This window comes from Equus asinus, chromosome 2 (genome assembly GCF_041296235.1).
Source record: "Equus asinus isolate D_3611 breed Donkey chromosome 2, EquAss-T2T_v2, whole genome shotgun sequence".
NCBI classification, from domain to species: Eukaryota; Metazoa; Chordata; class Mammalia; order Perissodactyla; family Equidae; genus Equus; species Equus asinus.
The window spans coordinates 39,711,675-39,739,239 of NC_091791.1; the positions used below are offsets into that span (position 1 = coordinate 39,711,675).

Genomic DNA, 27,565 nt, shown 5'->3' on the forward strand with positions numbered 1-27,565 from the left:
AGTCCAAACGTCCAGACCTACATCTCTTTACAGGGCCATCAGTGACCTGGCTGGAGACCTTGTAATGTAAAAACTTTCCCATATACAGTGCATATATCAAATGTTGAAATTTTTTTTTAAAGATTGGCACCTGACCTAACATCTGTTGCCAATTTTCTTCCTTTTTTTTCTTTTTTCTTCTTCTTCTCCCCAAAGCCCCCCACTACATAGTTGTATATTCTAGTTGTAGGTCCTTCTGGTTGTGCTATGTGGGATGCTTTCTCAGCATGGCCTGATGAGCGGTGCCATGTCCATGCCCAGTATCCAAACCAGCGAAACCCTGGGCCGCCAAGGTGGAGCATGTGAACTTAACCACTCGGCCTCGGGGCCGGCCCTTCAAATGTTGAAATATTGTATTTCGGGTTGGTTATATAATGGATGATATGAATTTTTTCCCCTTATACTAGCTGATGTTTTTCCAAAGCTTTTTAGTGTGCTTATAGTATTTTTATCCTGAAATGATTCTAGTTAGGTTTTTTTGTGTGATTTTTAAAGGTCACTGAAGATTAAAAACAAAACAGAAAAGGAAAGGGTGGGTACTGGGACTGATCAAGCCCAGCTTCTCTGGAGGCTTTAGGGGCCCTCAGAAATGTGGATTCGGGTTTAGTGCCAGACTGTGGTTTTTTTGGAAAAGAATTAGCTAAACCCAACCCATCCTTTACTCAGAATCCTATGCTGAGCTCTGATAAAGAGTAGGCTTCCCTTAAAAATTATAATTAAATAACCCCATGCTCCTGACTTTTCCTTTCAAATGAAAAACAGAGAAACAAAAGTCTGTAAGAACATTTCTGTCAGGTTTTCATCCTTACACGTGGCAAAATGAAATAAATTTGCCCCTCCCCTATCCCCCAGAGCCTCCAGGGCCTGCCTTCCTCCAGTCACTGGCCACTTCCTGTTTAAGATTTCTAAAAACTCCCATTAGGGAGAGCCTATGTGAGTACAGAAGTGCTACAGAATTTTAAATGCCTGAAACAATTATTGTCTAGATGAAGGTATGTTAAATATTTAAGCAGATGCTGAAATCTAGCACTTAAAAAAAAATCTGCCTCGAGATTTTAAGAGATTAGACACAATTCAAGGGATCAATGTAAGAAAAAAACCTTTACGTCATGGTTGTAGGCTGAGCACTGCCCAGCTGTCCTGCAGTATTATGGCAAAGGCTAATTTGCTGCTTGGAAATCTGCCTGAGCCGACCGCAGATTCTGAGGACGAGAAGCACAGCGCTGTTGATGAAGGATACCTTTATGTGTCCTTGCAAATATGACATGGAAATTTATCCTGGCAAGCACAACTAACCTGCAGCCACCCTGGTTTCTTGCTGGGGGAAAAGAAGACATTGGCCAGGAGAGCTTTGATCTTTCTGGTTGGGAACTCAACTGGGATGAAATGTTTTGGAGGAAGTATGTGTAAGGAAGTTCAAGGGAGAGGAAAATTTCCTAAAAGGTGGACCAGAGATATAGCAGTCAAAGAACCATAAGTCTAAATGACCACTAGCCTTATGTGGCTTCAGGAGAATTGCTGTCACCAGGAACACCACTAGCTAACATTGACTGAGAATCTTTGCTCAGGGCTTTATAGGACTCATCTGATTTACTCCATTTGATGCCACGTGAGAGGTGGACATTTACCAGATGAATAAGAGAAGACTCAGAGAGCTTAAGCAACATGCCCAAGGAGGCAATCGAGGTCTGTCTGACTCTAGAATCTTAGTTGTTTGATTGTGGAGCTTAAGAGCAAGGATTCTCTGGATATAAACTACACAGGTTCACTTATATACTCTTGGTGGTAATGTAAATTGGTATAGTCATTATGGAAAACAGTATGGAGGTTCCTCAAAAAATTAAAAATTGAACTGCCATATGATCTAGCAATTCCACTTCGGGGTATATATCCAAAGGAATTGAAGCCAGTATCTCAAAGAGATATCTGCACACCTATGTTCACTGCAACATTATTCAGAAGGGCCAAGATATAGAAACAACCTAAGTGTCCATTGTGGATGAATGGATAAAGAAAATGTGATATATATATCACATATCATATATATATGTATACACACACACACACACATACACACACAATGGAATATTATTCAGCCATAAAAAAGAAGGAAATCCTGCCATTTGCAACAACATGAATGGACCTTGAGGGCATTATGCTAAGTGAGATAAGTCAGACAAACACAAATACTGTATGATATCACTTATATGTAGAATTTTAAAAAGCTGAACTTGTGAAAACAGAGAGTAGAATGGTGGTTACCAGAAGCTGGAGAGGTGGAGGAATTGGGGAGATGTGGTTTAAGGGTACACACTTGCAACTAAGTAGATAAATATGTTCTGGAGACCTAATGCACAGCATTGTGATTATAGTCAACAGTATTGTATTACAAGCATCAAAGTTGCTAAGAGTTGAGGAGTTGGCTAAGAAGGTGCTCCTGGAGAGAGATTGTGAGAGACAATGTTGGCCAAGTTGAGGAGAATTAGGCTATGGTCTGTGTTTTCTTTGTGAGCTCCCATATAATAGAACCAGTCTTGCTGAGTAAACTAAGACTTGGCAAGATAGCATCTAGATTCAAGATATTTTTTGTGGAAGTACTTATCTACCATCATCATTCTAATTGACCTATTGATGATACCCAAGAGTATGTGTGTGTAGAAAGAGAGACAGAGAAAGATAGATAGGTAAATACATGTATATGTAAATAAACATATAGATATAAATACATACATACCTGTATATCTACCTATCCATTTCTCTGAGAACCTTCAGCTTAGACTCAAGCAATTCTTCCAGTAGGTTACTGGACATCTTCCCTGGGGATAGTTATAAGGCAGGAGCTGGTGAACTACGGTCTGGGGGTCAAATCCATTCCTCTGCCTGTTTTTGTATGGCCTTCAAGGTTTTTTTTTTTTTTTTTAATGGTTTTAAATAGTTGTAAATACACAAACACAAGAAAACATGTGACAGAGATTGTGTATGGCCTGTAAAGCCTAACAAATTTACTATCTGGCCCTTTATAGAGAAAAATTGCTGACTTCTATCATAAATGAATTCAATAAGTCTAAAATGGAACTTATCTTTTCCCACGAAACTCCTCTTCTTCTCCTAGTCCCTATATTCATGAAAAGTCCTATAATTTACCCAATTAAGCCACCTAATAAATTAGTAAAAATCTGGAGAAATGTTTTATATTTACTGCCTGCTATGACTGGATTTGCCTAGGGAAAGTTTGCCACTATTTGAATATGTTTTTCTCTGTAGGATGTCTTGTTCCCTCTGTTCCATTCTGCTTGTCAGTGAACCCCAGGACAGCCAGCACGCCTGCTCTGTGGCAGATAGCTGTCTTCACAGTTTATCTCATGTGGCTGAAAGCTGCTGTATTGCAGATGTAGCAATCGTTTCCCTGTAGGAATTAACTCCTTTCTGAATTCTCTCTGAAAGTAACATCTTGCTTTTTCATGCTCTACTGTCTTCATTTATGTATGGGCCAGGTGTTGGCAGGCAGCAGAAATATTCTTACTGGACTCAATAGCTGCCTTTGAAGAATTTATATCACTATGGAAAACAGTATGGCAGTTCTTCAAAAAATTAAAAACCAAGCTGCCATATGATCTAGGAATCCCACATCTGGGTATACATCTGAAGGAAAGGATATCACTATGTTGAAAAGATATCTGCACCCCCATGTTCATTGCAGCATTACTTATAATAGCCAAGACATGGAAACAACCTAAGTGTCCATTGATAGATGAATGGTAAAGAAAATGTGGTATCTATACAATGGAATATTATTTGGCTGTAAAAAAAGAAATGCTGCCATATGTGACAACATGGATGGACCTTGAGGGCATTATGCTAAGTGGAATAAGTCAGACAGAAAAATACTAATGCTGTGTGATCTCACTAATGTGTTGAATCTAAAAAAACCCCAAACTCATAGAAAAAGAGATCAGATTTGTGGTTGCCAGAGGCAGGGGTGCAGCGGACTTGGGTGAAGGTGGTCGTAAGTGCAAATTTCCAGTTATAAGATACACACGCACTAGGGATGTAACGCACAACACGAGGCCCACTTCTGTATGACGTATTTGAAAATTGCTAAGAGAATAGCTCCTAAAACTTCTCATCACTGCTGAAAAAAAATTTTGTTTATAACTATATGAGGTGAGGTGATGGATGTTAACTCAACTTATTATGGTAATCATTTCACAATATACATGTATGTCAAGTCATTATGCTGTAGACCTTAAACTTAAGCAGTGTTGTATGTCAATGATATCTCAATAAAACTGGAAGAAAAAAAATAAAGACACTTTATTGAAAAAAAAGAATTTATAGCATATTTTTGAGTCCATATGATTTCTTCATTTTAGTTTGATTAATATGCTTTTGCATTTTGAATTTGTTTGGCTTTTTCCCCAGAGTAGTTTCAGATCTGGTGAAGCAGGTAGGCTATTTTTGGTGAGAATTCAGAAAAGTTTATGAGTAATTCAGAGCTTTTTGCAGATTTCCTGTTCTGTGCTAAAATTTACCCACACTATAAAGTATATCTGTTAGTATGGGGTTTGCCTCAAAGCCTCTATTAATGACCTCTCTACTCTGCTTCTTTACGCTTCTTCTGAAGTTTCAAGAACAAAAGATTTAAAGTATTGTTCATCAGGATTCAGCTCAAAGACCTTTCTCAGAAAATGGAGGGATTTCTCCATCGGTTGATTTCTGTCATTTTCCGTGGTCTGGCTAGAAGCCCTCGTCTGCAAGTCAGGGTCATGGCAGGACCTTAGCTCTACAAATGCATTTGGAAATCTGAAATCCTTCCTAAAGTTGGGAGCCTTCTTTATGCCCATCTTGCCTGTTTTCTACCACCTGCCACTCACATAGAAAGGTAACACCCAGATGTTTCTCTGACATTCTCCCGCAACCTCACAGCTGCTCACGACCTCCACACACTCTTCACCCATCCTTTTCTAGAGAATAGTCCCTTTTAACTAAATTCATTGGAGATTAAACTCTCAGTAAGCTAAGAGGAAGGGAAGAAGGTGGGGGGTATCATAGAAAAGGGCAGAGAGAATGGTGGGAGAGCCAGGTCTCTGTTCATCCTTAAAGCACTAGAGCCTCAAATGGACACCGCACCAAACAGAACCTCATGACCAGGACACCTTAGAACACTTCTCATCTCTCTTTTTTGGGCTACTCTACATCTATTAAGGTAGTCAAAAATGGCAGTTATTCTTCTGGGGGCATACAATTTTCTTGATACCAGTTGATCTTTCACACAAGCAATTCTCTCAAGTATATCTGATATGAGCTGCAGTAAAGCAGCTCCTATAAATCTCTCCTATTCTGTGTGTTTCCATTGTATACATACATTCTTTTACAATGTATTTTATTTATTATAATATACTTATTATTTAGAACATATTTACATATTATTTTGAATTATATAATATATAAAAATAATATTTTATATATAGTATAAATATTTCTATGTAAATATAAATATTATAGCAATATTTAAATATAGAATAAATATATTTATGTCAGTATATATTTTATATATATATATATATTTTTTTTAAAGATTGGCACCTGAGCTAACAACTGTTGCCAATCTTCTTCTTTCTTTTCTTCCCAAAGCACCCCAGTACACAGCCGTATATTCTTGTGAGTGCCTCTGGTTGCACTATGTGAGATGATGCCTCAGCATGGCTTGATGGGTGGTGCCACATCCGTGCCCAGGATCCGAACTGATGAAACCCCGGGCCACCCACCGAAGTGGAGTGCACGAACTTAACCACTCAGCCATGGGTCTGGCCCCTTTATCAGTATATTATACAGTATTTATATATTATAATTATATATTTTCTATATAATATATAAAAGTAATATATCTCATCATATATTACATAATACTCTATTTTGTATTCTATATAATTTGTATGAGTGCATATATCAGTAATATATATTCTGTGTGCTTCTGTTATTGTTTTTTTTAACCTAAACTTAACACTTTATATTTTTCAGAATTCAATTATATTTTATGAGATTTCTTGCTTTTCCAAAGCATAAAGAACTATTTGGAGCCTGTCTTTATAATTTTATTTTTTTGGTTAATATTCCAAACTAACACAATATTAATTGTCAAGTCCTCCAGCTCTGAAGTAAAATAGGGCAACTTTCTAGCTGTGTGGCCTTGGGAAAGTTACTTAACCTCTCTGCCTCTGCTTCCTATCACATACAATTGTTGAAAGGATAATTTATCATTAGATAAACCCAGAAAAACCCCAAGGATGGTGCCTGGCAAATTACAAGCTGTTAATAAATGTTATTTCCATTAGGTTATTGCATCATCATCCTGTGGGCCCTCCTCCCCAACCCCCCGATGGAAGCAGAGAGAGCTTTGTCTCATAGGGGTTGTTTTCAGGCCTTCTGGGTACAGTGACTCCAATCCCAGCTCTTCTTGTTTTGGACTTTAGCTTTTGGAGTCAGTCCAGCAGTGGCCTCTCTTGTTTGTCAAAAGTCTTATGTAAGGAGAGCACTAGTCTTGTCACCTATTTTTCTTTTTCTTTCAGCATAGATATGAGGTCATTAGAACTGAGAAAATGAAACCACTGTTGTTATTACTTATCAAAGAAATGCAGTAAATTACTTTGTATTTGAAAAATTGTTCTTTCTCCTGTTGTCACCCTCTTGCTAGTCTCACTAAGACTCTTGGCCCTGAGCCTGATTCGGACAAAGAACTTATTCTGATCACGGATAGGGAAACTGAAGAAAAGGGGAAGGATTGTATAACATGTTCTCAAAAAATCAATGTCATCTCTTGTCCCTCACATTTATATAGCACTCTGTATTTTCATTGTTACCTTTGTAATACACATAAATGAGGCTGGAACACTGAAAAATAAAACAAAAACCTTGGAACACCAAGAACAAAACAAAACAGAAAAACAAGGGGGCATGCTCCCAAAAGGAGAGCAGGAAGGGGGTTGTTGTTTGTGTACAAATAACCATATAGTAAAAGACACTAGGGAAGTTGAAACTGCGAGTTGTTCTTTCCTTACTTGGAAGATGAATGAATGAATGAATGGATGAATGAATTGAACGAATGAAAGAAGGCACCTTCCTGCCCCTAACCTAGTCATATCCCTAAACCAATCATGAGCAGCAGGGGTTGTTTTAAGTAGTTGCCTCCATTTAAAAATAATCATTGATAATTTGTCAGTGATTGTTCCCTCTCTCTTGTCTGTATTTCTCCAAACAGCTGAGGAGAAATTCAGGAAAGCGGAACTCAGAATACATGTTTTGTCTGTCCGTCCATCTGTCTATCCATCTCTATTCATTCATTAATTCACTCAGTCAATATTAAATTTCAACAATGTGTCAGACACTGTTCTATGCTCCTAATATTTGAATACAGTACAAATAAAAATAAAGGTAGTGTGGAGGATGGGAATTGGCCACCCCAAGATATGTCTCTTTGGCATGAGGATTATTTGGGGCTGGTTACTTTTAATAAACTGCAGACAGGAAAGAAACTCTGAAAAGCAGAGTTTACTTACCCTTTGTTAAGAAACATTTACATTGTAGAGGAAATCTCCATCTGTAAAGGTGTCTCCCTCTCTGTACCAGGAAGGGGGATGACCTTATCTCAAGAAACTCTTAGTTGATGCCAAAGGCAAGGACTTAAATCTGCATCTTGTTTACTGTACTTGTGTGGTAACCTCTTGTAACTGACTCTCCCCACCCCCAACATCCTCCTTTGTCTTTAGCTGAATATGATATTTAAGGTGGTGGCTTCAGCCATTTGGGTGAGTTGCTCAGGTTGCCTGAGCCACTACCACGTATACATGTTATAAAGCTTTGTTTAATTTTCTCCTATTAGTTGGTCTCATGTGAATTTAATTTGTTCTCCAGCCAGAAGAACCCACAGTGGGTAGAGGAAATGTCTTCCTCCCCTACAGTTGCCAACATTTATTGATCCTTCACTATGTGCCAGGAACTATTTTAGCTGTTCTATATATGCTATTGTGTTTAATCTCTGATTATGATTTATGACATATATTATGATTATCCCCTGTTTAGAGATTAGGAAACAGACACAAAGGGATTAAAATAACTTGCATAAGATTACATACTTTCAAGTGGTGGATCTTTGCTTCAGCCCTGGTAGTCTGGCTCCAGAACCAAAACTAGGACTAGAGTGAGGGGAGTGAGGCCCCTGAGGTATAGAGTTTAAGGAGACACTTGCTCTCAGTTTGGTACAAATGCTGACCCTGCACTTGCATGACAGTGAGAGTGAGTGTCTCCTTAAATGACGTGCCCTCGGCGCCTCACCCCTTGCACTGCCTTGCCTCGGCCTTGTCCCTCACCTCCATTTCTAAACTCTGCCCTTTACAGCTCAACATTCTCTACAAAATTGTACTATGGAATAGGATGGTCACACTCTGATCTGAGCTTGCATTGCTGCCACACAAATTGTGTAGTTGAGGGTTGAAGATAATGTAGAAATAATGAAATCATAACATAATCTCCATACATTGCAGTTAGAAAGCCATTCCTGAAGCATCTGGTATACCTTGGCATAGTCATCAAGTCATATAATAGCCCTTGGGCTTGAAAGGGATATAAGTGAATCACTTGGTAAAACTATTGTACTTTAAAGAAACTGAGGCCTAAAAAAGATAAAATAATTTTCACAAAGTGACAGAAGCACAATTGGCAGAAATGAAACTAGATCACTAAATTCCTAATTCCTACTTTCACTAAGTATTTCTGTGTATTAGTCAGGGTTCAGTGAGAGAAGAGGAGCCCCCAGGAGTTATATATACATATTTCTTAAGGAAATTTGATTTTGTGCAATTGTGGAAGCTGGCTCAGTGGTCTCTGTGAGGCTCTTGTCTTTGTCTGATGTTAGAACTTAAAGCTCACAGGCAGGGAGTAGAGCACGGACAGGTCGGAACCACAGCCAGGGCTGCATCCTCACAACAATGGGCTGGCATCTGAGTCATCTCTCACTGCCTCCACCCTCAATGATGTAGGGGTCCTGCAGGAGGAGCTGGTGCCCTTTTCATGGAGCTAAACACACTCCTGGTCCCGGACTCAGAGACACTTAAGGAGGATCCAGGGAAGGTAGAGCAGTTGCAGGCCTGGCACACTAAGGAGTTGAGCCAGGAGATGAGTAACAATGTGTCCGAGCTACAAAAACACCTGCCTGCCCTTCCAGGCATAAAAAAGCAAAATTATTGCTTCTTTTCCACCCTCCAAATCACATGCAAAAATGTTTGCTGACTCACCCTGACTGGAAACATACCAGAAGGAAATTCTGGGAAACACAATTCAGTCTAGCAAGTTGAAACACTACAAAGCTCTCAGTTTACAACTCTACCTCATTTTTGCCTAACTCAGTCATTATCACGTGAGCCTTTGGGCGTGCCTCCCAAGATTGAATGCCTTTTCATCATAACAAAATGTTGAAGAATAAAATGCCTTCTTGATTTCTGGGATAATGGCAGAAGAAGTCATAGCATCAGAAGCCTTTTCTAAAAACAGCAGCAACATCAACAAATTAAGTCATTCTTCATCTATGTATCTTCTGAGAGGAAGAAAACTCCAAGAAAGTCTATCCCTGGGGAAGTCACTTCCCTCTCATAACACATGGAAGTGCTAGTTCCTGCCAGGATCCCTGGCCCCCATCCTTATCCATAGTCTCTTGTCACAATCCCAGGATCAGGGGGAATATTCTTCATCTTAGCAGATTTCAATAGCAATAAACAACATTGTTGTATGAGTCAATGAATACAAGATCTGGGATGCTAAGGAACAGACATCAGTCAAAAATGTTTTTCAAAAAAATCCATTTCATTCCTAATCAAGATACTATAAATTCATGATCTTCCCTGGTTTCTCAGCTGTCCAATGTGGAGGTCTCTCTTTTTAACTTGTGGTCTGCTTTTCAGGACTGGAGCAGAGACTTGTGCATCCTCCCTTTTAGGAAGGACCAACACAAAAGGCTGCCTGGACTCAGGTATCATGGATGTATCCTATCACTGGTCCTCTCCCTCGAGGTCATGTGCCTCCTTCTCTAATTATCCCCAAATGACTGACAGTGATGACATCCATATATAAAGTTTTCCATGATCATTTGGGCACTAAAAGGTGGGGTTTTGCTCTTCTCGAACAGAGACAAATCAAAGCAATAAGTGTGCAAATACTCTTATAGCAGAGTGCAAGACCAGAGACAATCCTTTGCTCTATTCTAGATTCTTATTATTATTTAATTAAATTAGATCTCATAGAAAACATTGAAACATTTCAAATAGCCAAAAAATCCCCCAGTGGGCATTTGCACTTTTGTCCAAGGGTCCCTGGCACACCATCTGCAGCAGTTCCTACCATCTGGTGAATCTCAAGGATTCCAGGAATGTGAATCACAGCTATAATAAAGTTCTTTAGCAGAGACTGCAAACATTTTTTAAGGCCCAGATTGTAACTATTTTCAGTGTTATGGGCAAGATAGTCTCTGTCTAAACTAACTACTCAACTCTGCCATTATAGTGCAAAAGCAGTCATAGACAATAAGTGTTCCAATAAATCTTATTTACAAAAGCAGGGGGCATACGATATTGAGTCCACCAACTGTAGTTTGTTAATTCTTGCTCTATAGCCCGATAAATTCTTCCTGTTCACAGAACATCTTAAGGAAATGGCCCCTAGTATTATTTACTCTACCTCCTTTTATTTCAAATTCATCCTATTGGTACAAACGACCTCAGGTCAGGAATATCTTATTGAATACCACAAACATGCCACCTCTGCCTATACACTGACTAAATCTTTTGACTAAATTATTAATAAAGTCCTGCCAGTTGTAGCTTTCTCCTCTCCTTAGCAAGCTCTTTGCAGCTCCCCACTTTACAATATTTGTCTTAGCAGACCTCTTTCCTGGGTATCAAAAATGTTGTCATCAGCTCTGTTTCCATAGAGTCTTTCTTGATTCTTTAAAGAAGCATGGGTACACTGGGGTAGACATGGTTTCTTGAATAGGAAAGAAAAAGCACTAAACATATAAGAAGTCTTGATGGCAAAACACCACCTAGTGTTGACTCTATGGTACAGAGTGCTCTGAGGATTTAAATGAAGAAGTGATCACATCAAATTCTGCAAGGCAGGAATGGTTAGAAGTCTTTCCTGCAGAGGCAGTTCTTGAATGCTCATTGAAGGATGCTGGAATGTTATGTGGTTGTAGCAATGGTGGAAACTTTCAAAAATTTACATAGTAGGTCAAGAACAATGAGGCCTTTATTTGGGAGTCAGAGAGCATATCATTTGACTGAACTCTGTGGTACATATAATTGTTTAGAGCAAGAGATACGTTGGAAGCAAATGTGGGAAGCCTTGAATCATCCATCAAAGGTATTATAAGAGAAACTGCCTTCATGGAGTGGGTAGTGGGGCTAAGCCAAGATGAATGAAGAGGTTTCATCTTGATTATCAACTCCCATGAATTGATAGTGAAAGACTGGAATGGTCTGCTGGGAAGGATTCTAAACTCACATCTGCACAGTGGTAAAAATGCTGTGAACAATTAATGATGTCCGCCATGGTCGTTGGAAGGAGTAGCGGTGTATATTCCTCAGGTGTTTGGATAAGTGACCCCCATGGGCCCTTCAAGTGACAAGATTCTAAGATTCGATGCATCTGAAAAACGTGTTCTTGTTGAAGACTTTTGTTTCTCTATTCTGAAGGTTAGTTTCCATTTTTATTTTGTTGAGAGTATAATAGCTATGCAGTTGATTTGATCTTGAGTATCTTAACTCATTGAAATTCTGTTACAGTAAGAAGAAAGTGAAAGAGAGAAAAAAGCAATTTGGAAAAGGCCAACTTGAGTTGAACGAATCATCGAAAAACACCTGTAGTTTCCTTTTTCTCTGAGCTTAGTATATAAATTGCATTATCTTTGGCAAGCCATCTAGGAAGAGAAAAAGGAATCATGTTGCCTAGTGACCACTCTCTTTATTCTACCTGCCACTGAAAGAGACCTGCTCTGACACAGGTACCAGGACTCACCTTTTCTAAACAGAAGCTACTGGCCAAAAAAAAAAAAAAAGCAAAAGGAACACTTTTTTCCCAAAAAAAGGACGTGTTAGTTCTGGAAGGTAGTTCTCTTCTCAGCTGCCAATAAAAAGAAGCCTATTTTTTGGTTAACAGCTCAATTCTTCAGCATCAGAAATGTTAGAAACAATAAAGTCAGCAAAATCATTGGCTGGGTGCAATTGTGTGCCTGCGTATTCCTTCAACCATTCAAATTCAAAATAGCAAGATATAGATTTTGGTTCTTACATTGTTCCTCTAGTGGTGTTAAGCTCTTTCAGAATTGGAGTGCGATCTTCAAAGTGTTTACCTACCTAAAGTCAAAATAATAATAGTATATCAAGGCATGCCAGTGGAAAACTTCAGCTTGTTCCCACCTTCCTTCATCTCCTCCACCCCCCCCCCCCCGACACTCACTTTCAGCTTCAGAAAAGAGAACAATGGGCAGTACAAAATATTCTTGGAAAAACTTATTAGGTGTCACACATGAAAAGAATCTATGTAAGTCCAGTTACCTGGATGCAGGAATCATGAATGCTCACCTTCTCAGGGCTCATCTAAGCAGTGTGGGGAGCAGATTTAGCTGTCAACTTAGAAGGCTGCTTCACCGAAATGGGGGTGGGGTGGGAGAGCCCCAACACTGAGTTACATTGTGTGTGTCTGCCCATTGACTCAAAATCATATGTACTGAGCCTGTACAGTATGCTTGATGCTGCACTGTAAAGATGAAACATGAGGAGTCCTGAGATCAGGGAGCTCTCGGTGTAGCGGAGGAAATGGAAACACAACTAAAATAGCCCAGTGCAACGTGAGAATGGTCACCGCAGTGCCTGGGCACTCCTGGATGGTGTTTTCAAGCAGGAAAGGCCAGAGCTGTTAGATATTTTGGAAGAGAATGTTCAGCCCCCTGAACTCAAAATCAGGTCCAGAGGTCTTTAATGTCATTGCCATAGAAACATCCTCAACATACAAATTTAAGGATCAGTATTTCATCTAAATGATTAAATGTTGCACAGTTTTAAAGCATTTTACATTTCATATAAAGTATGTATTTACAAACATGCATATATGGTGATATACACATGTATATGTTTTAATGGACAAGAGAAATGTTCAAGAATTTAAAGTAAAAAAATAACACAAAAAATCTGTGTGTGTGTATGTGTATATATATGTATATATATAAAACATAACAGTATAAGCCCAGGGATAAATTTCTAGCAGGACACTTATAACCCAGCCGGATTTTTTCCCTTCCCCCAACTTCCAGGAATGGCTGACCCACCCCTGTCATTCCACCACAGCCTGTGGAGGTGCAAACGCCCGCCCAGATTTCTGCAGCTTCCCCTGGGCTTCCGTGCTCTGGCCTCCGGAGCTCCAGCTTCCTGGACATCATGTTTATGCCACTTGTTTTGACCTAGAAGTGAAATTAACACCTCTTCCCAGCGCCGGAAAATACTCGTTCACACACCGCAGCAAATGCCTCCCCAGAGTCGTCTGGCTTCCCCAGAGCCGGATCCTTTAGTCAGAGGACACCCAGCCCCCACACCCCATCTCTTTCCTTCCTGTACCAAGGGACAAGATGTTCTCCCACGCTGAATCCAGAAAATATATCAGTTTATGTTTCTCAAAAAAAGAAAAAAGAAAGAAAAGAAAAAAATAAATTAAAAAAAAATCAGAACCACGGTCCCCGCTCCAAAAGAGGAATTCTGATGCCGCTTGTTACTTTAAATAAAAAAATAAAATTCAACTCATTCCACACTAAAATGCTAGTGGAATCCCAGTGTTCTGAGACTGTGGGTTATTTTTGAGTTTTTTCCCTTGTGGTTTTCTGTATTTTCTCAATTCTCTGTGTATTCCTTTTCAAATAAGAAAAACAAAAGAAAAAAGATGTATTTAAAACACTCCTGAAAGAGGGTGTGGGGAACTCTTTGGGAAAGGAAAGTGGTGGGGCCATCAGAGCCCAGCTCAGGGAGAGCAGGTCGGTGAGTCGGCCAAGCCTGCCCCCTAGTGGAGAAGCATGATAGCACCTTCCACTCCTCCAGGGTCTGTTAAAATTGCCCTTGCAAAAAAAGCTCCTTGACGTAGGTCTTGGCGATAATTTTTTCATTATGACACCAGAAGCACAAGCAATAAAAGCAAAAATAAACAAGCAGGACTACATCCAACTAAAGCTTCTCACAGCAAAGGAAACATCAATAAAATGAAAAGGCAAACTGTGGAATGGGAGAGAATATTTGCAAATCATATAGCTGATAAGAGATTAATACCCAAAATATATAAGGAACTCACACAACTCAATAGCAAAAAAAAAAAAAAGAAAAAAAATACAAGCAAAAAATGGGCAGAGGACTTGAATAGACATTTTTCCAAAGAAGACATACAAAAGGCCAATGGATACATGAAAAGGTGCTCAACATTACTAATTACCAAGAAAATGCAAATCAAAACTACAATGAGATACCACCTCACACTGTTAGAATGGCTATTATTAAAAAGACAAGAGATAACAAATGTGGGCAAGAATATGGAGAAAAGGGGAACCCTGGTGCATTGTTGGTGGGAATGTAAATTGGTACAACGACTACGGAAAATAGTATGGCGGTTCCTAAAAAAATTAAAAATAGAATTGCCGTATGATCCAGCAATACCACTTCTGGGTATACATTCAAAGGAGATGAAATCAATATCTTGAAGAGATTCCTGCACCCCCATGTTCATTGCAGCATTATTCACAATAGCCAAGACATGGAAACAACCTAAGTGTCCATTGATGGATGAGCAGTTAAAGAAGATGTGATATATATATATATATATATATATATATATATATACACAATGGAATATTATTTAGCCATAAAAGAAGGAAATCCTGCCATTTGCAACAACATGGATGGACCTTGAGAGCATTATGCTAAGTGAAATAATTCAGACAGAGAAAGACAAATGCTGTATGATCTCACTTATATGTGGAATCAATCTGTAAACATTGAATTCACAGAAATAGAGAATAGAATGATGGTTGCCAGGGTCTGAGGGGTGGGGGAAATGAAGACATGTTGGTTGAAGTGTATAATCTTCCAGTTACAAGATGAATAATTTCTGGAGACCTAATATACAGCATGGTGACTATAGTTAACAAAACTGTATTGTCTACTTGAAGATTTCTATGAGAGTAGAGATTTAATGTTCTCACCATAACAACAACAACAAAATGATAATTATGTGAGTGAAGAATGTGCCAATTAACCTTATTGTGGTAAACATTTCACAATATATGTCACGGTTCATCATATTGTACATTGTAAACTTGCACAAGGTTATATATCAATTATATCTCAATAAAACTTGCAAAGGTAACCCAGTCTCCCCTTTTGAAAGCCAATGAATGACCTTTTCTCATCCTCATCCTCAGCTTGCCCCTGCTGACAGGAAAGGGGGGAGGCCGTTGCATTCTGCATGTACAAGACCCTGCCAGGAGGGGGCCCTGGCGGTTAGGAGGATGCAGGAGGGGGACAACAGAAATGTAGAGCCGCTTCCGAGGCCACTTCCTTTCTTTTCTCCATAAGAAAAACAGAAGAAAGAAACAAAACCCTGTTTCTCCAGCTCCAATTCTACCCACAATAGCAGAATCCAGCCCTGCCCTAGCCCACCCCCCACTCCCAAAATACGTCTGGGAGCTCCATGGAATGTTCTCAGGGTTTCTCCTCCCTGTCCCACTTGCCATGGCCACGCTCCTGCCCCTGCTCCCTCCAAAGCCCAAGCCAAGCCTGGTGTCGGCTGCTCTGGTCCTGTGTTGACTCAGCACGTGGCCGAGTTACCACGTGTGGAAACCGCAGTAACGAGGAGCTTTAAGGTTCTTTTATTTCAGTCTCCATCCTCAGGCTCTGGCACAAGCGCCGAGCACAGGGAGGATGGGCAGGCGGATCTAGAACGCAGTTGCTCCCGCAGCCTCCCCTCCCTTTACACACTGAGCCGTGTTCCTCAGACCAAATTTGTGTTCTCCCATCCTCTCTTCCTTTCAATTCTTTCCCAAAAGACTCCTAGTCATTTCCGCAAATGACCCCCAGAAGGGCGCCACCCCATACAGTGGCACACCAGTAACAATTGGTCCCTGAATGCCCCAACGGCATGATGGGGTCAGACTCAGCTTAGCACAGCTTAAGTTTTGAAGCTGAGATCCTGCTTCTCTTGCCTAGACACACACACAATATTCACACACATAAATGCACACAGATACACACATTACATATTTGTCTATTTGAAATAGTTCTATCTCCAATTACTCTTGACATTCTACTGGTCACCCACCACCCCGCCCTCCTAACCTTTCATAGGATGATGGAAAATATATTTGTACAGCATTAAATCAGATAAGTATAGTCACTCCAATTGATTTTTGGCCCCTTGATACAATCTTCTGAATGAACCAGGAAGAAATCATTGCATCTTTTGGTGCCTCTAACTCTACCATAAAAGTAGGAGAGTGGGGTGGGAGTGGGGGAGATATATTGAGAATAGCTAGAGAGAGACAGACAAATGAAGATTGAGAACCAGTTTGGGCTGTCCTTCAAATCACTTGAAAATATGATGAAGCTGCTCCAGAATGTACATCAGTCACTCATACCATCGGATTGGCTGAGCACTGGCGTCGTGCTTTGCACTGTATCAGTGCGGAGAAATGTGTAGTAGATTTGCTGTGGTTGCTATAACAAATAATCCCAGACTTGGTATCTCAAAACCACAGAAATTTATTCTCTCCTGTTCTGGAGGCTAAAAGTCTAAAACCAAGGTGTTGGCAGGGCCACGCTCTCTCTGAAGCCTCAATGGGAGAATCCCTTCCTGCCTCTGCTAGTTTCTGGGAGCCCCTGGTGTTAACTTGACTTGTAGTGGCATTACTCCAGTCTCTGCCTCTATCTTTACATGGTCCTCTTCCCTGTGTGTCCCTGTGTCCTCTCCTTTTCTGTCATAAGGACACTGTCATAGGATTTAAGGCTTATCCTAAATCCAAGTTGATCTCATCTCAAGATCTTTAACCTAATGAAAAATAAAAATAGTAGCTACATTATAGTGTGCTACATGCCAAGCACTGTATACATATTTTGGCTAATTCTCACAACAGCCCTGCAACCTTGGAAACCCTACAAAGTTGGTGTTATTAGTCCCATCTTACAAACAGGAAAATTGAGGCTCAGAAAAGTTGCCCAAGGTTTACAGAGCATACCCCTTGACTGTTACATCCTTGTTGCCAACTTCATTCATTCATTCATTCATTCCACAAACATTTATTGAAGGCCCACTGCATGCCAAGAACCATTCCAGGTACTGAAGATAAAACAAAGAACAAAACAAAAATTTCTGCTTGCACAAAGTTGATATTCTAATGAGAGAGACATACAGTAAGCAAATATGTAAAACATATAGTATTCTGAATGGTGATATAGCTATGGAAAATCATAAAGCAATGTGTGCACCTTGTCAAACATATCAACTAACAAAATATCTTTAAGACAACTGGGAAATTTGAATATATACTTGTATATCATACTGTTAATTTGTTAGATTTGATAATGGCATGGTGGCTATATTTCTAAAATAAAAGTCTTTAAAGATGCAGACTGAAGTATTTATGGATAAACTGTGTTTGCAAAAGTGTTGCTAATTATTGATGTTGAATGATAGATATGTGAGAAACGGCCTTTATACTTTTCTAATTTTGTGTAAGTTTGAAAATTTCCATAATACAAAGCTTTGGGTAGAGGCGGCAGATAAAATATGCAAGGGGTTTTATAAGACCAGATAGATAGATCAGGTAAGATGTCACTAAGAAGGTGACATTGGAGAAAAGACTTGAATGAGGTGGAAGAGGGAGCTGTGTGTATCTCTGAGAAGGAAAGTTCCAGGCAGAAGTAGGAGCTAGTATGGAGCCCTGAGGTGGGAGTGTGGGAAGGGAGGAATGTCCTCCAAAGAAACTGGGTGAAACTATAAGAAAGAAATGAAAATATTATAATTGCTAGGTTCTCCTCTGCTTTATCAATATTAATAATGTACTTTATTGTGTCTTATGCAACAGAACATTTTGCACAGTATCACAATGCCTATTAAGTTGTGGCATCATTTTGAGACCAATCAGACTTTAAAGAACAAGGTATTGAATATTTTAAGTGTAGACATTATGAGCTCTTTAAAAGCCAAAAATTATTGCAGCTTTTCAAACTATAAAAGGCCACTGAAGCATCCTACAGGTTTTAATTTCTAATAAGGTAAATATCAGTTGCTATAACCCACATAAACAAAAAGTTCTTTGGGGTCCTTAATTTTTTTTTTTTAAAGAGTAGGGGGTTTTGAGACCTAAAAGTGAGAAAATCACTGTGGGTTGTCCCAGCCTTGTTGATAGGTCCATTTCTTCCTATGACCTCTTATGAAACTGTTGCTTTGGCGCTCCAAGTACCTCCTGACATCCCTGGCTGGGCCCAGGTTATTGGTCCTTCCAGCTCAGGAAGCTGCAAAGACCCGAGGGACCTGGATCACAGTTAGCTTGTTTCCTCCTTGGCATTTTTGTCTGGTATTTTCTTTTTCTTATTTCTTCTTTTTTCTTTATTCTTTTTTTCCCTCATGTTTCTTTTGCTTTATTCTCTTTTCTTTTTCCTTTATTCTTTTCACTCATTTCTTTTTTAGTTTGTTAGTATTTATTCAGGTTATTTTTCTTTTTGTCTGGCATCATGGTTCCCTTAGAAAGACCAGTTCCTTAGGTGAGCTTCAAACTGACTCTCTTTTGAGGCGATCTGGACCCAGCCTCCCGACAGCTCTCCCCAAACTTAAGCCGACCGTAGGCCCCTCGCCTCCAAGTGCGGCAGTGAGTCCAACACATTGCGGCCCCTCAGCCACCTCTGCTGAGAGGCTCATGCTGACGGCGTCTCCGGGAGACCACTGGGGAGAGTCACGGCTGGGGTGAAGGGGGCCCAGCACATCCTGATTGGGGAAGCGAGAGCCGGGAAGGTCAGTAATGAGACTCGCCTCCTCCAGTCCAGAGACTGTCCCACAGGCAGGAATCGTGAAGGCTTGGATCATCCCAACATAGTGAAGTATCTGAAGTGATGGCCGCTGAGGAAACCCTCTGCCTTGTTAGGAGGGGCGCTGGTGGAGGAGGGGTGTTTGAGTCCCTAGGGCTCATGGCAGCAGGAAAGATGAGAGGCTGAAGGCAAATTCCACCAGACGGTGTCTGCTGTGCAAACTGTCACCAGAAGCGTATTGTCCATAGAGACAAAGGCAGAAAAGGTGCTCGTGGATGCTGCCATGAATGTCAAACTTGCATACTTCGGCTTCAGCAACAAATTCACCTTTTACAACAAGCAGGATATCTTCTGTGGCAGCCCCGGAACTCTGCCAGGGTCAATGTCTGACCTGGTGGTTATATGGAGTCTGGAAGTTATTCTACATGCACGGGTTGATGGATTCCTGCCTTTCCATGGAGAAAACTTCTCAGAGCTGTGGGAGCGGGTACTGATCAGCATACATCACATTCCTTTCTAATCAATGGAATGTGAAAATCTGCTTAAGAAATTTCTCATTCTCAATCCTAGCAAGAGAGGCAGTCTAGAGCAAATAGTGAAGGATCCATGGGTTATTGTGGGTCATGAATATGAGGAACTAAAGCCCAACGTGGAGCCACTCCCTGACTACAAGGACCCCCGCGGGCTGAATTCATGGTGTCCGTGGGTTACACACGGAAAGAGAGATCCAGGACTCACTGATAGGCCAGAAATACAATGAGGTACCGGCCACATAGTGCCCACACTGGCGCTAGACCCAGAGATTTTGCCCGAAGGTGAGACCCCAGCTCATCCCTATGGCTAGGGCCACGGCGGCAGGAGGCCACTGGTTGCTTCTTCAGGAAGTTCAAGATCAAATCCACAGGAAGAAGTCTGTGTTTAAGGTTTGCCGGAATGAACCTGAAAGCAAAGACAGAGGGAGGACATGCCTCCCTCGCGCGGTGGGCAGGGGAGGCAGGGATAAGAAAATGCAAGGCTTTCCAGCGGCCAAGCCGGCTCAGGTGGCGGATTAAGGTCCCAGCTGCGCGAGCCCATGCGGCGATGCGGCGGACGCGGGGCTCCCCGCCGGGGGACTCGCGCGCGGTGGGGCCGTGCACACGCCAGGGCGGCTCCCCCCGGCCGGCCAGCGCCACGGCTTCCAGGAGCATCGCTCCAGTAGAACCAGCGCCTGGGGACAGGAGGAGAGGCCGCCCTTGGCCGTCTGGGCCGAACGCAGCCTGGCCGCTGCTTCCCCGGAGCCCTGCTCTCTGCCTGGCCGTCTCCGTCTTCTCTTCCGCCTGGTGAGGGAGGACGGATGGCTCTGGAAGACAAGCAAATACAGTTCCAGTGAGGACAGGCAGAGGCTATGACTCAGAGCTTGCTGGAGCGGGGGTCGGCCGCCATCTGTTGGTTTGGCAGAGGCTCCAGGCAGGCAGGCAGGGCGGCGGGAGAACTTTCTCGTGAAAAGGGAAGGCTCCACGGGTGCAGACTGGAGGCTGATAGCACCGAGGAAGCTGGAGGAGGACTAACTAGAGTGGGACATCTTATGTGATTGGTTTGGGGAGCATATTTGGCTTTCTCTAGTTGGACCTGAGTTGGAAGGGGAGTGTGGGTGTGGGGGGCAAAAGAGAAAAAAGGAAGCTGGCAGTCCTTGAGCCAAGTTCTGATGGCTGTTGCTTTACTGGAATAAGGAGCCCAAAGCAGCCACATAGCAATTTCAGCTTCCAGGTTAATGGAGCCATGAATCAATGTAGATCCATAACTCTGGACATCTCTCCTTCTAGGAACAATTAATATCCAGGTGAAGTGTTCAGAGCTCTTCCAATGGAAGAGAACAACTTATAACCACTGTCCTTCAGAACCATCCCTAAATTGGGCTGGAGTTCTGCACTTGTATACTTGGGGCCAGTACCAGCACATCCTGCAGAATTGTCTATAAAGTGGCCCAAATAGTCTCTTCCTCAGTCAACTAGTCACATGGAAGTGCCTATGACGGCACAGGTAAAGACCGAGTGAAGAGACAGTGTGATAGAAGTGCAGGTTGTCGGAATCTTACTCGTTTGACTTACTTGAGCCTTTAGGTCCGAGAAGGGCTCAATTTTGTATATACCACTTCTACTAGATGATGAAGAGCTCCTGTGCACACCCTACTTTGTAGTTGATGGGTCAGACTACACACAATTCATGATGGGTAGTCAAGTAGTATATGACTTGGTGGCCTATGGTCAAACATTCAGTTTCTGCTAGAGCCCTGGATAAGCCAGACACTGTTCCTTAAAGGAGAATAGTAATTTGCAGAGGATAGACTAACTGCTCCAAGGTCCTAAAGGTGTGTTCTGTGACTCACCTAACAAAGTCTCTGTAGAGCATCTCTATCACTGACAGATACTTTGGGCATCATTAAATCTGCTGGGTCATACGGCATAAGTAGCAGAGCAGCTTGCCTGCAGCTCAGACCTATTGCAGACTCTTCTCTTGTTCTGAGCTCAGGCAAAACTGGTAGCCTTTAGGTTATTCAGAAAATGGGTCAAAGTAGCAGGATGTGTTGTCTCTAAACTCCAAGGAGGCCTGCTAGGCTCAGTGCCTCTTTCTCAATGGGAGTAGGAAACACACGCAACAACTTGTCCTTCACGTTGGAAAGTACATGTCAACAATGCTCCAGACACTGGACTCCTAGAAATGTCACTAAGGTGGCAGACTTCAGAAATTTTAAGAAGCTTATTTCCTACCCACTGATACACATGTGTCTTACCAAGGTGTCTAGAATGGTCACAATTTCCTGCTTACCAGGTCCAAATCACCATAATACTATCAATATTACAGCAGACTAGCATGATGTCTTATGAAATGGAGAAATTGTCACAGTCTTTGCAAGCAAAGGAAATAGTGGCAGAGCACTAGAGACTTATATATGCCTGAGATAGGACGGGGAAGGTGCATTTCTGGTCCTGTCTGCTGGACGCAAACTGCTTCTGTTGGTCTTTACTAACGCAGATAGATGATACGGTATTTACCAGATGCGTAGCTGTACACCACATGCCAGGGAATGTGTCAGTTTGCTCTGACAACAAAAAGACATCTGGAACAGCAGCTAAATTGGAGTGACCATCTGATTAAGTTGATAAAAATCCACTGTCACCAAGATCCATCTGCCCTTTGCATAAACATAATTGAGCAATCCTTTAAAGAGGAAGAAATTGGCATTAAGACCACACAACTAATAAATGTCTGAGCAAAGTTCAAACCCATCTGTCTGGCTCCAAAGTCTAAGTGCTCATCCCTACACCATAAGACGCCAGTGACTCTGTAATCACATCCAATTGGCACCACAAATCTGGACATGCAGATTCATTACTGGGAATTAGTCTCATTTTTTGGTAAAAAAAAAAATCTCCCCCAAATATTTAATAGATTGCACAGTAGTTACCAAAAATAAGATCCAATCCTTCTGCAATATTTGAATGGTTTCTGGTGGAAGTCCAAATCGTGACTGGCTTTCTAGATGGCAATTTGGTAATGAATCAATGTCCTTAGCGGCCACCATGGGCGCAAGCAGTGGGGCTACCCAGGGGCCATGTGTCCACAGCCCGCCAACCTTACCCAGGATGTCCTTGTAGTCACGGCTTTGAGCCCCAGCTCCCAGGACTCGGGGCAGTTGAGTTTGGTGGAGCTGCGGGAGGCGTTGAAATGCCAGGAGAGACTTTGCACAATGAAAAAGTCACTTGCAAGTTGCGCACCGAGGGTAAAAAGATCTTAAGACTCTGTGGCCAAACTGCAAGTAGCCATTGCAGAACGTGAAGGACTTGGAGGTACAAGGGAACGGTTTCATCCCATTAGATTAGACTGTAAGCTAAGGTGAGAAGCTACTGCAGGAGTGGATGCGGACTCAGTTAAGGTCCAGCCTTCTGACATTAATGCTGACATTTCATGACCAGTTTCTGGCTCATCCTTTGTAGATACAGCAGGTCATCTAAAGGCCTGTTAGACTGTTCATCTCCACAAAACGGATGGAGAGACTTCAGAGGCGGAGTCAGCAGTGGGCAGGGGCAAGGCTTCCAGCTGCAGAGCCGGGACACCTGCCTTATCAGAAGCTGGTGGGCACCTCCCTCAGCATCTGTGTACAAGTCAAGTGGAAGATACTTCAGCTCTGACAACCTGTTTACCGCTAGGTTACAAAGGATCGCAACTGCAACCACAGTGAACACCACACAGAAGAAATCACAAGTACTATAACTTGATAGGCCTTCATAGTGGAACTCAGAAGAAGCCACATTCATGGAAGTGCTAGAAATTCAAGCCAAAAACCCAGCCCCCATCACATAAATTTTTAAAAAATGTATAACCTTTCCAAAAAAATAACTCATCTAGTCGTCATCCAAGAAGAGGGGCTCCTGTTTCCTCAGAAAGAGGGCACAGGGAGAAGAGGCATCTTGAAGACATCACAGCAGCTGGACTGCTGCCATTTCACAATGTTCCTACACAGCTGCTTTCCTAGAAGGATCTTTGGCCCTTCAAAAACAGTTATGAGGAGATGCAAGCCAAGCTCACAGGATAAAAATTAGCTGAAAGATTGAATATTAAAATGCAGAGCTCTAATCCGGAAGGGGAGACTTCAGGCGAAATACTGAGAAGCGAGGGATGAAGACGGCAATCAGTTCTCCGATGATGTGTTCTGAATACGGGCATTGGAATAATCTCCTACATCTGTCACTGTTGAGATGAAGTTATCTTATATCAGACTTTTTAACAAGTATCAAGATTAGTGTCAGACACTATTGAGGGCAAGAATTTTATAAAGTTACACTAAGGGACCTATAAACAAATGCCCAGTTCATCTCATGAAGATGAGTTTCATGTGCTTGAAAAGTTTAATATTTGAATATTCTGTTTAACCACATTGTATTAAAGCTTTGCACTATGTCATACATTTGTCTGACTACTGCTTATGGTGGAGCACTCTCTTTTTTTCTTGAAGCTAAATGAAAGCAGCTAACTACTTTTTGACTTATTCTCAGGTCTGTCAAATATTATTTATGGGTCTTTCAGTGAAATACTTAGTTGTGCCAAGCATCACCTACAATGAATTAAGAAGACATAGCACCCTTCTTTTTTGGATACAGAAGGAAGCAGTCTAGAGAATTTTATGCATTTTTTGCATGGGGTTGTTGAAATATTGGATGTGAAGTACCTAGGAAGAAGCTCATAGGAAATGCTTAACAAATGTGTATTTCCTCCTTCTGTCTTCCTTTAGGAAGAGTGTTACCTTTCCTCTGGTTGGGAATAAGGAGTACTTCTAGTAGAAGCTGAAAGGTGGAAGGTCTTCCTAGGTGACCGAATTTTCCTGGAGCAGCCTGGGTTAGGAAAAGTCTAAGATGATGGATGGAAGTGAAGGTTGTGCTCTTCCTGTGTTGAGTTCTTTGATCTAACAGATGATAGGTTCATTTACTGGACATTAACATTTGGAAAGGAAATTAATATTTTCAAAAGCTACATTTGAATTGTTGTCTTGCCAATACATCACTTTAAATTTCCCTGAAACGGGCACACATTTAGGCTGCAGAAAACTTTGTCCCACATATATATACTTTCATGTCACCTAAAGTATTATATAGTTGTCTCCAGAGAAATTAACACTTATGTTATTAAAGATTTATTTGTCTAATATGTTGGTGACTTTAAACAATTTTGAAAGAAGAATAAAATATTAATCAGAGCAAAAATGATAAATCCTTAAAGGAGTGCCTATGTTAGACCTACAAGTTTTATTTCTACGATTGTATCATAGATATAGCTTATATTGGTTTTTAAAAATGGAAATAATCTAAACATCCAACAAAGGGGATTTGTTAGATAAGTTATTCTACCTCCAAATGACAAAATCATACATGTAACCATTAAAAATAATTTTTAAAATATGTTGAATAACATAGAAAGATTTGCAATATTAAGTGGGAATAAAAGTAGATAACTAGGGGCTGGCCTGGTGGTGTAGTGGTTGGATTTCTGCGCTCCACTTCCACAGTCCAGGGTTTACAGGTTCGGGTCCTGGGCACAGACCTAGCACTGCTTGTCAGGCCACGCTGTGGCAGCATCCCACATAAAATAGAGGAAGATTGGCACAGATATTAGCTGAGCGACAGTCTTGCTGAAGCAAAAAGAGGAAGATTGGCAACACATGTTAGCTCAGGGCCAATCTTCCTCACAAAAAAAAAACCAACAAAAAATGAAAGATAGCTAAATAATATGTATAGAATGAGCCCATTTTTGTGAAATTCTGTATGCAGAGGAAAATAGGGTTGGAAGTATGTACACCAAAATGGAAAATATATTGAACCTATATAATAACTAAAAGCTATTAATAATAAGCAAATAAATCAAATTTACAGAAACAAATTTACTGTAAGGAAAAATGTAAAAAAAATAAAAACAATTAACATTTATTGAGTGCTATACGTCAGGCACTATTCTAAGTACTTTACACATATTATCTTGTTTAAACTTTGAAATGGCCCTAGACACTATTAAACCTCTTTTACAGATGAGGAAACTGAGTCATAAAGAAGTTAAAAATCTTGCCCAAGTTTGCACAGCTCGCAAATTGTAGATGCTGGCTTGAACTTGGGCAGTCTGCCTCCTGGGTCTGCACTCCTAACCACAATCCTGGACTTCCTCCTACTTCCCTCTGCCAAAGTAGACTGTAGAAAGATCATGTGAACATTATCTTGCATTTTCCCCTCTAGCTCCACTTTCCATCCTTCTCCACCCAGCCCTGTGAAGTGGGAGGTTACTGAGTAGACTACATTAGTAGGTTCCAATGTCCTCCGGCTAATGGTTGTGTGTTGTCAGCAGGGAGTACCTACAACAGATTGAAGGGAGGGAGACAATGACAATAGAGTGTTTATTTCTCTGGTTCTTTCCCTGCTGGAAGGCTGCAGGCTATGTCATCCTACTGAAGGATACTGCCGCTTTCAAGGAGGCTTCTGAGACTCTCTCTTTCCATTTTCCAGTAACCAACTCATCTCTTTGGGTCTAGAGGTGGTTAACATCTAGGCTGCTACTATTCCAAGTTACTGTGCTGTCTTGTGGTTTCCCTACCCCACAGCTGTTAAATAGTCCCCTTGTAAATCAGCTCTCTTTTAATCATCCTTTTAAGTGTCCTTGTTAGATTACTGACTGATGCAAGTTATGATCTCTATTTTCAAAAAGCTCACATTAAGTATTTTGGGCACGAACCATATGAATAGGAGGGTTGAAGTTAATATAAAAATAGATCATCTGTAGGAGTAAGGTTAATGTTACAAGCTAAGACATTATGTTTCATGTTGATAGCCACCCACACCTTATTCTCCATTCCTTATCTCTCCTCTCCTAGAGAGACAGAGTAAGCTGTAGAGATGTCTGGAAAGTGTGTTGCATGATGATCTGAATGCTCTCTGAAGTTTTCAGTCTCGCTGCCGTAAGTAATTCTATCAAAGCAATTCTCACTGCAGTTCTATGACATTGAGTCATAGAGCGTTTTATAGATGGCTCTTCACTGGAACAGATTTATGAGGTCACTTGGTAGAACCTCTTTATTTAAAAACTGAGACATAGAAAATTGAGACAGACATGAGTCAAAATGTTTTTATGGAATCTCATTTCTACTCAAGGTAACATAAAGTAATAACAACATCAGATCTTCCCTGCTTTCTTAGTACTCTAATGTTGAGGTCTCCCTCATAAACTGTTGAACTAGTTTATAAGTCGGAGCAGAACAGGGATTCGAGCACTTGCAATTTAGGAGAAGCCAAGAGAAAAGGTTTATCTACGGTCAAGCACCATGGATGGGACCTGGTCACTATTCCACTCCCTTGAAGCATCTGCCTCCTTCTTTTGTACCCAACATGATTGATAGTAATGACATACAAAAGTAATCTTTTTTTTTTTTCATTTGGGACAGGGAGAGATGGGCCTCCCTACTTTCTAGTAGAAGTATTACAAATGGATCAAATGGGCTTGCTTTTTATGTAAGACACTCCACTGAGGGAGTCTTAGAGGTGGTGGAGGATGATGTGGAGGATGGTTAGGAGGAAGAGAAGAGACAGGAAAAGCCAAAGTGGTCCTGATCCCCTGACGTCTGTCTTGTATGGGAAGAACAGTTCTAGGAAGAAAAGGGAGAAGAAACTCATGGAGACTTGATGGACTCTCTTGCTGCCTCTTGCCTTTATTGTGCCTCAGCTGTCAACAGTGACATGTTAGCATGCTTTAAGGTGACTTCAATAACTGCAAATGTTCTTCCTAGGCTTGCCAGTTTATACTGTCCCCTTCCCAAAAAGTGATGGTTACTTGAGAAGGAATGCTAGACAGGGGCCCATTAGGATTTCTTTTGAAATGTGAGCAGAGTTTGGAGTTGTCTTAATGAAATTTAC

The 27,565-nt window shown here is 41.1% G+C and overlaps 1 protein-coding gene across 5 annotated transcripts in view; it reads left to right on the forward strand.

Moving 5' to 3' along the window:
* The window catches only part of LIPA (lipase A, lysosomal acid type), a 277,601-nt gene that overhangs the window by 201,220 nt on the left and 48,816 nt on the right, over positions 1-27,565 (forward strand). For 3 of the 5 annotated variants that reach the window (XM_070487561.1, XM_070487565.1, XM_070487572.1), the window contains exon 2: positions 26,530-26,613. The exons of the other annotated variants lie outside the window; for them this stretch is intronic. The gene's annotated coding sequence lies outside the window, so the exon portion shown is untranslated. The remainder of the gene's footprint in view (positions 1-26,529; positions 26,614-27,565) is intronic. 5 annotated transcript variants of the gene reach the window in all.